Raw genomic sequence first — 10,688 nt, forward strand, 5'->3', positions numbered from 1 at the left:
GTTTTCCTCCAGCCCTGGGTAGCCTTCTCCGGGTCAGTATCGGAGATCAAGGCGGTTGGATCAAATTGGTTGTCTTTCAGGGCGATGTTGATAATGTCCTCATAGTCGAGGTGTTTGACTTTATCTTCCCCAAATAGGAGTGTGATAGCTTGTCCGTCAAGGCATGGTGACGGTTTGGACTCAGTTGATGCAGCTTCGATGTTGTCGGGGATAAAGTAGCAGTCCTGGAAGACTTCCACTCCCGGGTATCTAGCCCTGGCCACAGAGTCATAGATTGGTTCCGAAAAACCGTGGTAGAGCTCGGACTCTCTGTAACACCCCAAGTTATTGAGAGTAAGGTTGTCCCACATCGGGGAATTGAGGAGGTTGTGATATGTTTATAAGGGATTCCACCTACCACTTAGTAACAAGGCCTTGTGCTTTTGGGCTTAAGTGAGGACAAGTAATGGGCCCAAAGGTACATATCCCATCTTATTGGGTTGTGTTACGACCGTGGTGGGTCGGGTTGTTATAAATGGTATCAGAGCGACCCTGCGACCGTGTGGTGAGCCCGTGGTCGGGAGTACTCGGGTCACACACCTAGCGGGGGAGGATTCTGGGCTTGGCTGCGGTCAAGTTGGAGGCACAATGAGGACGTTGTGTTCTTTAAGTGGGGGAGATTGTAACACCCCAAGTTATTGAGAGTAAGGTTGTCCCATATCGGGGAATTGAGGAGGTTGTGATATGTTTATAAGGGATTCCACCTACCACTTAGTAACAAGGCCTTGTGCTTTTGGGCTTAAGTGAGGACAAGTAATGGGCCCAAAGGTACATATCCCATCTTATTGGGTTGTGTTACGACCGTGGTGGGTCGGGTTGTTATACTCTACCTCGGAGACAAAGTATCCGTTGAGAGTCAGGTGGTATGGACGGAGGATGACTCCGTGCTTCTTGCGTTTTTGGATTAGGAGGTTCATCTCCTGGATGTCTTCATGGGTAGGTTCGTATCCCAGCCCAAAGGGAATGTTGGGGACCTTAGCCTGTTTCAAGGGAGGCAATGGGTCTTTTAGTGGATTGAGTGGCAAACCCGGGAAATAACCCTGACGCATCATGATACGGTTGATCGTGAGGTTGGTGAACGGGTCACCCTCAGAGGTTGTCAATTCATCAGTTATGGCGTTCACGGCTTGGAAACCCCACATTTCATTGTCGTCCTCCTCAATGGCTTGGGAGGCTACCCCTCTTCTCATAACTGCTTTGATTGGGGAAGCGGGGATCGTGATCGTTTTCCCGTTGAAGGGGACCCTGATCTTTTGGTGGAGCGTTGATATGACTGCCTTGACGGCGTGAATCCAGGGACATCCTAGGAGCATGTTGAAGGATGCGTCGATGTCGACCACTTCAAAACTGGTTTGTCTTTCTAGTTACCCGGTTGCGACGGTCAAAGTGACTAGCCCAGCGACCTTGCGACGAGTGCCGTCGTAGGCGCGTACTCTTTGATTCGCTGGGATTAAATCAGATTCCTTAATACCCAGCCTGTGGGCAGTTTTGAGAGGAATGACATTCACGGCGGAACCGTCATCCATGAGGACCATTGGTATATTTTTCTGGAGGCATTGTACGGTGATGTACAGGGCCAGGTTATGATTGGCTCCGAACAGGGGGATATCCTCGTCGGAGAAGACGACCGGGTTACTCAGATCAGGGGCGTCCCTCGTCATGTGTGCCACTATTTCTTCTGGGGAAGAGGTGGAGGGCACGGTTAATTTTCCCAAGGCCTGCAGCAAGGCCTGTCGATGCTCAAAAGACGTTGCGATCAGCTGCCAAATTGAGATTTCGGCTTTTGCTTTCGGAGTCATTTGATTGAGTTCTCGGGAGCCTTTGGTTGAGTATCCACCTCTGGGACGATTTGGTCATTCGTTGTTGGAACGACCGCTGGGTTGCTCGGATTCTGATAGGGACGTCCGGACCGGGTGAGATGTCCGATTTCCTTCGTCCGCTTTTCCTTCCCCGGGATGACATAGACATCCTCAACATCATCCCGCCATATGCCGTTAATTTCAGGGTCTCGAGGATACCTTGGAGGGGTATTCCTCGGTGGGTAGTTCTTGTGGGGGATATTTTTGTGAGGGCGATTTTTATGGGGGTAGTTATTTTGAGGGTAGTTATTTTGAGGGTAGTTATTTTGAGGGTGATTTTCGTGAGGTCTATGCCAGAATGGTCGCGGGAGCAATCCATCCTGGGGCGGGTAGTTTTGAATGCTTGGGGAATTCTCCCTCGGACGCGGTGTTGGTGGATTGAAGATGAGTCGACGGTAGGCGTCGTCGAGTCGGGTGATTCTCTCAGAGAGGCTGCCTATGGCCTCTTCAACTTGCTGAAACATAGCGAACATGGTGGCAGCACTGAACACAAACACTCCGTCTGAAAGATCCTTTTCCAGAATATTCACCTCGTCGTCAATCGGCAAGATGAGATGAGAGCAGTCTAGGGTCGGCTCATCGTCAGAGATGGCGTGAATTCCCAGGGGGTTCGTCTTGTTGTTCGGCTTAGTTGGTGGGGGTATAGGCAAATCTCCCTTCTCAATCGTGTCTTGAATGAGGTGCTTGAGTTTGAAGCAATTTTCGGTATCATGCCCTTTCCCTCGATGATACTAGCAGTAGGCGTTGGGGTTCCAAAATCGGGACTTCTTGGCGTCGGCCGGGTCCGGGGTGGGCCCGATTGGTTGTAGCTTCCCTTGGTCCATGAGCCTTTTTAGGGCACTTGCATAAGTCGACCCTATGTTGGTGAACACTCTCTGGGGGCGTTCAGTTTTCTTGGCAGATGGTTCGACGAGGTTAACCTCATCAATCTTGTTTGTTTGACCGTAAGGGCGAGATCCGGTTAAGGTGGATCCTTGATAACCCCTGCCAGTGGTCTTTGCTAAGACACCCTTTCGGAGGTCGTCCTCAATACGTGTCCCCAGAATATGCAGATCTTGAAAAGTTTTGATATTCTGATACCTCAGTAGGTTGGCATAAACCGGGCGGAGGTTGTTGACAAATTTTTCCACCAGAGTTGATTCACTCGGCTTACTGACCAACTAAGTACTCACCCTCCTCCAACGGGTTAGGAACTCAGTGAATCCTTCCTTGTCGTTTTGGGTTAGCACCTCGAGAGTACGGGTGTTGGCCTGGATCTCGACATTGTCGGCATACTGTTTGGCAAACTCAACTGCGATCTCATCCCAAGTGGTAAGGTTTTTCGGGTCCAAGGAGTAGTACCATTGGCGAGGAATCGGCTCCAAAGAGGATGGGAAGATCCTGGTAAAAAGCTCCTGTTTGACCCCCTTAATGGCCATGTAGTCTTTGAAAGCACGGATGTGGTTGAGTGGGTCCTCCACCCCCTTGAACTTAGGCACATCAGTCAGGGTGAAGTTGTCGAGAATCGGTCCCCAACAGGTTCGAACCTTCGGTTATTTTCAAGGTGGATATTGTTACCCCGGGCTAGGAGTTGTTCTTCCAAGAGTTTCAGCCTCTTCTCAGTTTCAGTTAGAGGTGGGGTATTATGTTCCCCAATTTCCTTGTTCTCGAGGGCGTCGATATGGGTCTCGACGCGACCAGGGTGACCTTAAGAGCGGTAAGCAGGCTGGCTAGCTGATCAGTTGTGACATCTCTTTTGTTATCATTGTTGTTGTGGTTGACAGACGAAGTTGAAGACGGGGCCATGGCTCTGAGGCAGAAAAATGGCTCACATTACAACTCAATCCGACACGGTTCCAAGACTGAACGCAGACAACACAAAGGACGAGACAAAGATCGACTCAACAAGACGGGGTGACCGTGTGTGGTCCCTCGGTGCTGACTCGATTTATGACGTGACGGTGTTTGACCGAACCTTTGACACGAGTCCAACATGACGGCGTGACGCCGTTGGACGGGTCTTGTGGTGAGACGACTCATAAGTAAAGACCCATAAGTGCGTTTGCTTTGACTCGATAGACACGAGGCGGAATTGGAATGGTGGACTGAAGTTTTCGAAAATAGGAATTTTCAAAAATATTCATTTGTCGCTTTAATGGGCGGCATCCGAAGATAGAAATCTCCGCAAGTCGATCAGTTGAAAAGGGTTGTCTTAAGTTTATTTGCAAAAGACGGTTTGAGTTTGAGTCGGCTCGGAAAACAGTGTGTTGCTTCCAAAGATGGTTTTTGAAATTCAAAATTGTATGTTTTGAAAATCGAGTTTGAAATGTTTCAAAAGGTCTCGGGGACGGTGCATGGTCCTCGGGATCCCGAAAGTGTCTCGAGAAAAGGGTGTGTGCGTTTCTCGGGTTTTGAAAGAAAGCCATTGTCGGCGCGAAACGGGTTAAATTCCGTGTCTAGACGCGGCGATTATAACGGCGTAAAAATGTGATTTGAAATGGTTATACAAAACCGGGTTTGAAAAATCGTCATTACGACGGCCTAGAAAGGCGTGTTGAAATGGTTATACAAAACCGGGTTTGAAAATCGTCATTACGACGGCCTAGAAAGGCGTGTTGAAATGGTTATATAAAACTGGATTTGAAAATCGTCATTACGACGGCCTAGAAAGGCGTGTTGAAATGGTTATACAAAACCGGGTTTGAAAATCGTCATTACGACGGCCTAGAAAGGCGTGTTGAAATGGTTATACAAAACCGGGTTTGAAAATCGTCATTACGACGGCCTAGAAAGGCGTGTTGAAATGGTTATACAAAACCGGGTTTTAAAATCGTCGTTACGACGGCCTAGAAAGGCGTGTTGAAATGGTTATACAAAACCGAGTTTGAAAATCATCATTACGACGACCTAGAAAGGCGTGTTGAAATGGTTATACAAAACCGGGTTTGAAAATCGTCATTACGACGGCCTAGAAAGGCGTGCATCGGTCGGCGAAAGACCGAGGTTTGAAATGGCCATTATAACGGCGCGAACAGGGTGTTTTTGAAAGTTTGAAAATGACACGGAAGGACTTATGATCAGATAGCACATAAGCACTCACAGTTCATTATATTATGCATTATGCTGACACGGGTTTTGGCTTAAAAGGGTGAGTTACACACCAAGCAATCAAACCCCGATTTGCGAGAGTGATACCAATCCAAACAAAATGTGTAAGGAGGGTGCCCTAGCCTCGTGCTCGAAAGTGATGAAAGCTCTTTGACGAAACAGGAATGTGTAACCTCAATGGTATGCTTGACTCAATCGGGATTCGAAACGCGGGGATGAGAAAACTCACGCCGACGAGACGAGCCAATTGGTCGAAAAGGGCTAGGTTGTGGGCCCGGACAAGGAACCCGACCGTGACCGTAATATCAATTAATGCATTCCAACCAAGACCTCGTTCGAGTCTCACCATCTAGGGATCACAAAGACGTAAGTGTCCTAGTTTTCCCAAGCGGAGTCGCCAATCTGTGGACATGGGCCCACCTGCGTATGCCCAGCCGATCTGTGGACAATGGCAGCGGTCTTTTTTGAAAGCCACGCTCGGCGGCGTAAAGGTGCGTTCGACCGGATCATTTTAGATCGGTCGGTTTCGTCTCGGTAAGGGTCTCGAAACGATTAGAGATGTTCGGAGTCGCCACCAAGCATTTGTGGGATGCCTGGAACCCGTTCGAATTCCACTTTATACCTCGGTCAAATCGAAGCACAAAGCAGCGTTTGACATAGGTACTAAAGATAAGGAAATCGTCCCTCTTTAGCATCCTATCTCTAGAATGACTCTCGTACGCCCTGGATAAGGTCGTCCACTATCCAAAGTTTCTGAGTAAGAGGTGAAGTTACGTATTGGGAAGCCCTTTAATCAGACACCCAATCCCGCCCGCGTTTAGCGGCCTCTACTGATCGATCTTGGTTGGTTGAATGCAAAAGTTGATAAAACGGTTTAAATGCATGAATGCGCATCCAATAATTTAAACCTAACATGTGAGAGCTTTCTAAGTCGGTTGATTTAATCCAAGTATCAAGTATAAGATGTCGAGTTGGATTAATGGTTGATTTGCATGCAAGACGGGAATTAAACATCCATTTACCCTATTAGGTTTAGGGTGCATAACATGATCCATTTGTCTTAGTAAGGCATTTTGCAAATATGGTTTGAATAGTCATCTGATCCGTCCTATATCCGGGTTAACCGGAGTCGGGATCGTCCTAGACTAATCTTTGGAAGGAATCGCCTGTACTGCAGACGGCTATACGAGGCGCGAGCCAGCCGGCGGTGTAAGGGGCCTCCCTCTGGTTTTGAAAATGAGAAATGGGGAGCCTGTTTAGGCGCGGGTTAGCCCACGGTTTATGTGCCGTGTTCTGACCTTTTAGAAAACGTTATAAAACGTGTTGAAAATGGGTGTTTGAACCCGGTTTGATTTGAAGGGGTCGTTTAGACCGCATTTGTTGATTTGAAGAACTAGACTCGAATAATCATCATTATTTGATAATATTCAGTGTCGGGTTCGATTTGACAAACTTGACATGAATAGTTTTGAAAAATGATTATGGACTAATTGTTTTAAGTCCATTTTGAATGTAATTAGTCGATACTCATCATCGTACCCGGGTTAAAATCCGGCATGGTATGTAGAACCAAGGATGACTTTGTGTTGGTGACTAATATGTTTGTTTGAAAATGTAAAGAAATGAAATAAAAGGCTTTAAAATACCTTCTAAATGTCATTAACAAAATATTATCACCGAAACACGGATTTAACCGTCATGGTATGAAGAACCAAGGGTGAAAAATGCTTTATGGTTAAAACATGTGAAATAAAACAACAAAGGTTCGAAAATATTTGAAATGGTGAAAACCGATTACAAATATGAAAAATGGATTAAGGGAAATGACGAGAACAAACACGGTTGATTTCTGGTCTGAATACCCCATTTAGGCGCGAGCCAGTTGGCGACCTAAGGGGCTTCTGCCTCAGACCAAAAATCGGTTTTGGCTCGTTTATTCCATGTTTTGGTTCATGTTATGCATGTTTTAGCATGTTAGAGTCATGAAACAAATGAAAACATAATACCAGATTAATGTAAGACGGATGGATATCAAAGGTGTTGCCGTCCTCAGTCTGGAGATTGAAATCCTTAAGAATAGAGGATGCTTTAGGCTCCGAGTGACTTGCAATATTTGGCATCTTTACTGGTTGGTTGGCAGAAATAAGATTATCTTCTTCTTAAGATTGATCTTCTGCAAATAGAAAATGCTGTAGCTCGGGCTCGAAAGTACTCAAGTCTTCCTTTGGAAGTTCTCTTTGCAGACGGAGTCTATGCCTAAACAGTCTCTCTGGCTCAGAATCAGCTGAAACTAACTCCGACCTGTCTGATCTGGGCATACACAACACTGAAAGAGATAAATGAGAACTGTCTCAAGGAATAAAAATTCTCTGAGACGGATAAAAATAAACGAAAAACAGAAACAGATAGGGCTATTGCCTGCCCGGCAACGGCGCCAAAATTTGACAGGCTAGTCGTATACCTACCAAAAATAACCAACTGGCACTAACTATTATAGCTAGGGAAGTCGGGTCGATCTCGACAGGGAGGCAAGATATCTGTTAAAGGCCCGTCTATTTGGTCACAAAATGGGGGTTTGAATTTGGTTTTCTAAACCAAAAAGGCTTAAGGGAAAGAGTAGCAAGGAAAGAGCAGTAAAGGGAAGAAAATGTGAATAAGATGATCAATAAAGAGGGAACATGTCGGGATTTCGGTTCACTACGATAGTCTAATGACTCAACTGCAAATAGTCTAGATAATTTACTGTGAGACGGATATTGGAAAGGTCCTTCCGGTCCACTTTCTATCCTAGATTTCCACTAACTTAACTTCCGTCCTCATTAGGGTAGTCTACTGTTCATAGCAGGTCTATTTAGTCCAATCTTCCGATCCAGGAATAAATTTAACCAGATTAAAGAGTAACTTAGAAGCGTGCATGTAACACCCCCAAAAACACGATTCTGGACTTAAAATCGTCAAAAACCCACCCGATCGAGTCAGTCCCACTCGATCGAGTCATGCTAACTCAGAAACGCTACCCGCATGCTATATCATATTCTAACATGCTATAAACTTTATAAAACCAACATTATATCATAATTACGCATATATTACTACGCATCCTTTCATACGATCTACGAAATCATTATATCATGCTATTAAAGCCACATTGTAAACATCCAACATGTTATTCCAACAACAAGTCTACACATATATCACTTTTCTTTCACATTCTCAACTTCTCCTTCAACACCCAACAATCGCACACTTCATCACATTGTTACACAAGTTAACCAAGCACACATATGACTCAACAAACACTTTCCCCATGTGACCGGTTCAAAGTTGTAGGGCAACCCCGCGACTTTAGGACGTCTCCCAAGCCTTTGCATTAACTCCCACAACTTTTACCCCGGGTTCATTTTAATTGACTCCCTATGTTCATTAGGTTCATTGGTTACAGGTTTCAGGATCGTCGCTCTGATACCATTTGTAACACCTCCATACTCCAAGTGCCTTACTAGGACCACTCAGGTATGAAGACATTACCATCTCGGTTACCCGAGGCAATGATAATCAAACAACAATGAAGAAACAACGTTTATTATAAATAATTTAGCGAATAGATACAATCCTCAAAACCAAACCAAAAGTACGATACATTGTTCTCAAACTGACTGTTCTAACTGAAATGTAAATAAACTAAAAGCTACAGCGGAAGACTCCTATCATCATGTCGTGGCATCCCAGCTATCCCAGTACTCATCTCAATACCTGCTAAATATCTGCTCACCATCCCCGAATGGATCACCGCAGGTTTACAAAACAACACCGGGGTTAGTACTAATCACACAATCAATATAAACAATAACGATAAGGTAAACAAACAGCTTAACTGTCACACACACACACACAATCAACCAATTCCATCATCTCAATACTGACTGTCCACTGGACCAGCCCTGCCAGTGGGGGACCGCAGCCATACCCACCAAATCCCCGCTCCACATAGTGAGCGATAACCCTGTCCATTAATGTGCACATCCCTTCTGTGGCGGGTTCCAAAGAAGGCGAAACTAGGGCGTGAAGCCACTCCCGCAAGTGACCCCACTCAGCCGAGAACGCATCTCGAGAACCATCAACAACGATCACCACCACAATCACAATACAATTATTATATCAAACAACCAAATACAATACATCAACCAATATCCCATTATGGGACTAATACTGAGTAGGAAATCCTACCTGGTATGCACACAATCAGACGGTCTCTACAACTGAATCAAAAAGCCTCCTCTATGAACCCTCCTCCTATCATACAACACATAGAGGCTACCAAATCACATACTACACATAAAACCCCCAATCTCTAAATTAGGGTTTAACCAAAACAAAGGAAAGACAACAAAAAGGGTACATAGATCTTACCCTCGACGCAAGGAACTCAACGGTATAAACAACGACAAGAACTGACCGTCTGAACTCCGGGAATTGCTAAGAATGCGATTAAGAAGATGAACTTGCTTGCTTTCTCTCTTAAACAGGAATTTAGGTTTTGTAAAAGTGATTTAGAACAATGACGACGATGCTTAAATACCTTAATCGCATAATTAACAAAACCCGAGAAAACTTCCCGTAAAACCGGCTACTCGATCGAGTACCCAAGGATACTCGATCGAGTACCCCCCTACTCGATCGAGTGCCCCAGCTACTCGATCGAGTACCCAACAGGTCAGAAACTATTTTATTTCGCAACTTACCCTTACTCGACAGAGTAAGGCCTACTCGATAGAGTACCCCAAGACTTATAAATACGGAGTATTACAGTCTTCCCTTCTTAAAAGGAACTTCGTCCCCGAAGTTCAAACCACTACCAAACAAAGGTACTCCCACAACATTCCCGACTCAACCATTAAACAAAATTCGACATAAAACGTGTTACTAACCCAACTAATCCCGACAAACATCCCGACACAACATATAAAAGGGGTATAAAACTCTTAAAAACTGTTCGCGATCATCTCCTACCCCCCTAAAAGAAACAAGGTTACGCCCCCGTAACCATACATACCTGATCAAAAAGGAAAGGGTAACGCTCTTTCATGATATCCTCTGCCTCCCATGTAGCTTCCTCGGTCTCGTGGTTAGACCAAAGGATCTTGAGCAGAACTGTCTCACCACTTCTAGTCTTTCTAACCTTTCGGTCAAGAATCTGCTTAGGTACCTCAAGATATGATAAGGACTCATCTAGCTCTAAACTCTCTGCCTCTAACACATGTGACGGGTCACTCACATACTTTCGCAGCTGCGATACATGAAACACATTATGCACTCTCTCTAAAGCAGCAGGTAAAGCCAGACGATAAGCAACCTCTCCAAATCGCTCTAAGATCTCATAAGGACCGATGAACTTCTTACTCAGCTTGCCCTTCTTCCCAAATCTCATAACCCCACGCATAGGAGACACTTTCAGAAGAACCTTATCCCCAACCTGAAACTCTATATCCCGGCGATGTAGATCTGCATAACTCTTTTGCTGTCTTGAGTCCGCTCTCATCCGTTCCCTGATCATCTTAATCTGCTCCACCATCTCATGTACCATCTCTGGTCCTAAAACCACTTTGCCTCAAGACTATCGTCCCAACAGATTGGACTCCTACATCTCCTCCCATACAAAGCCTCAAACGGTGCCATACCAATACCGTGTGATAGTCTGTTGTT

Source organism: Silene latifolia, chromosome 7 (assembly GCF_048544455.1).
Source record: "Silene latifolia isolate original U9 population chromosome 7, ASM4854445v1, whole genome shotgun sequence".
In the NCBI taxonomy this organism is placed as follows: domain Eukaryota; kingdom Viridiplantae; phylum Streptophyta; class Magnoliopsida; order Caryophyllales; family Caryophyllaceae; genus Silene; species Silene latifolia.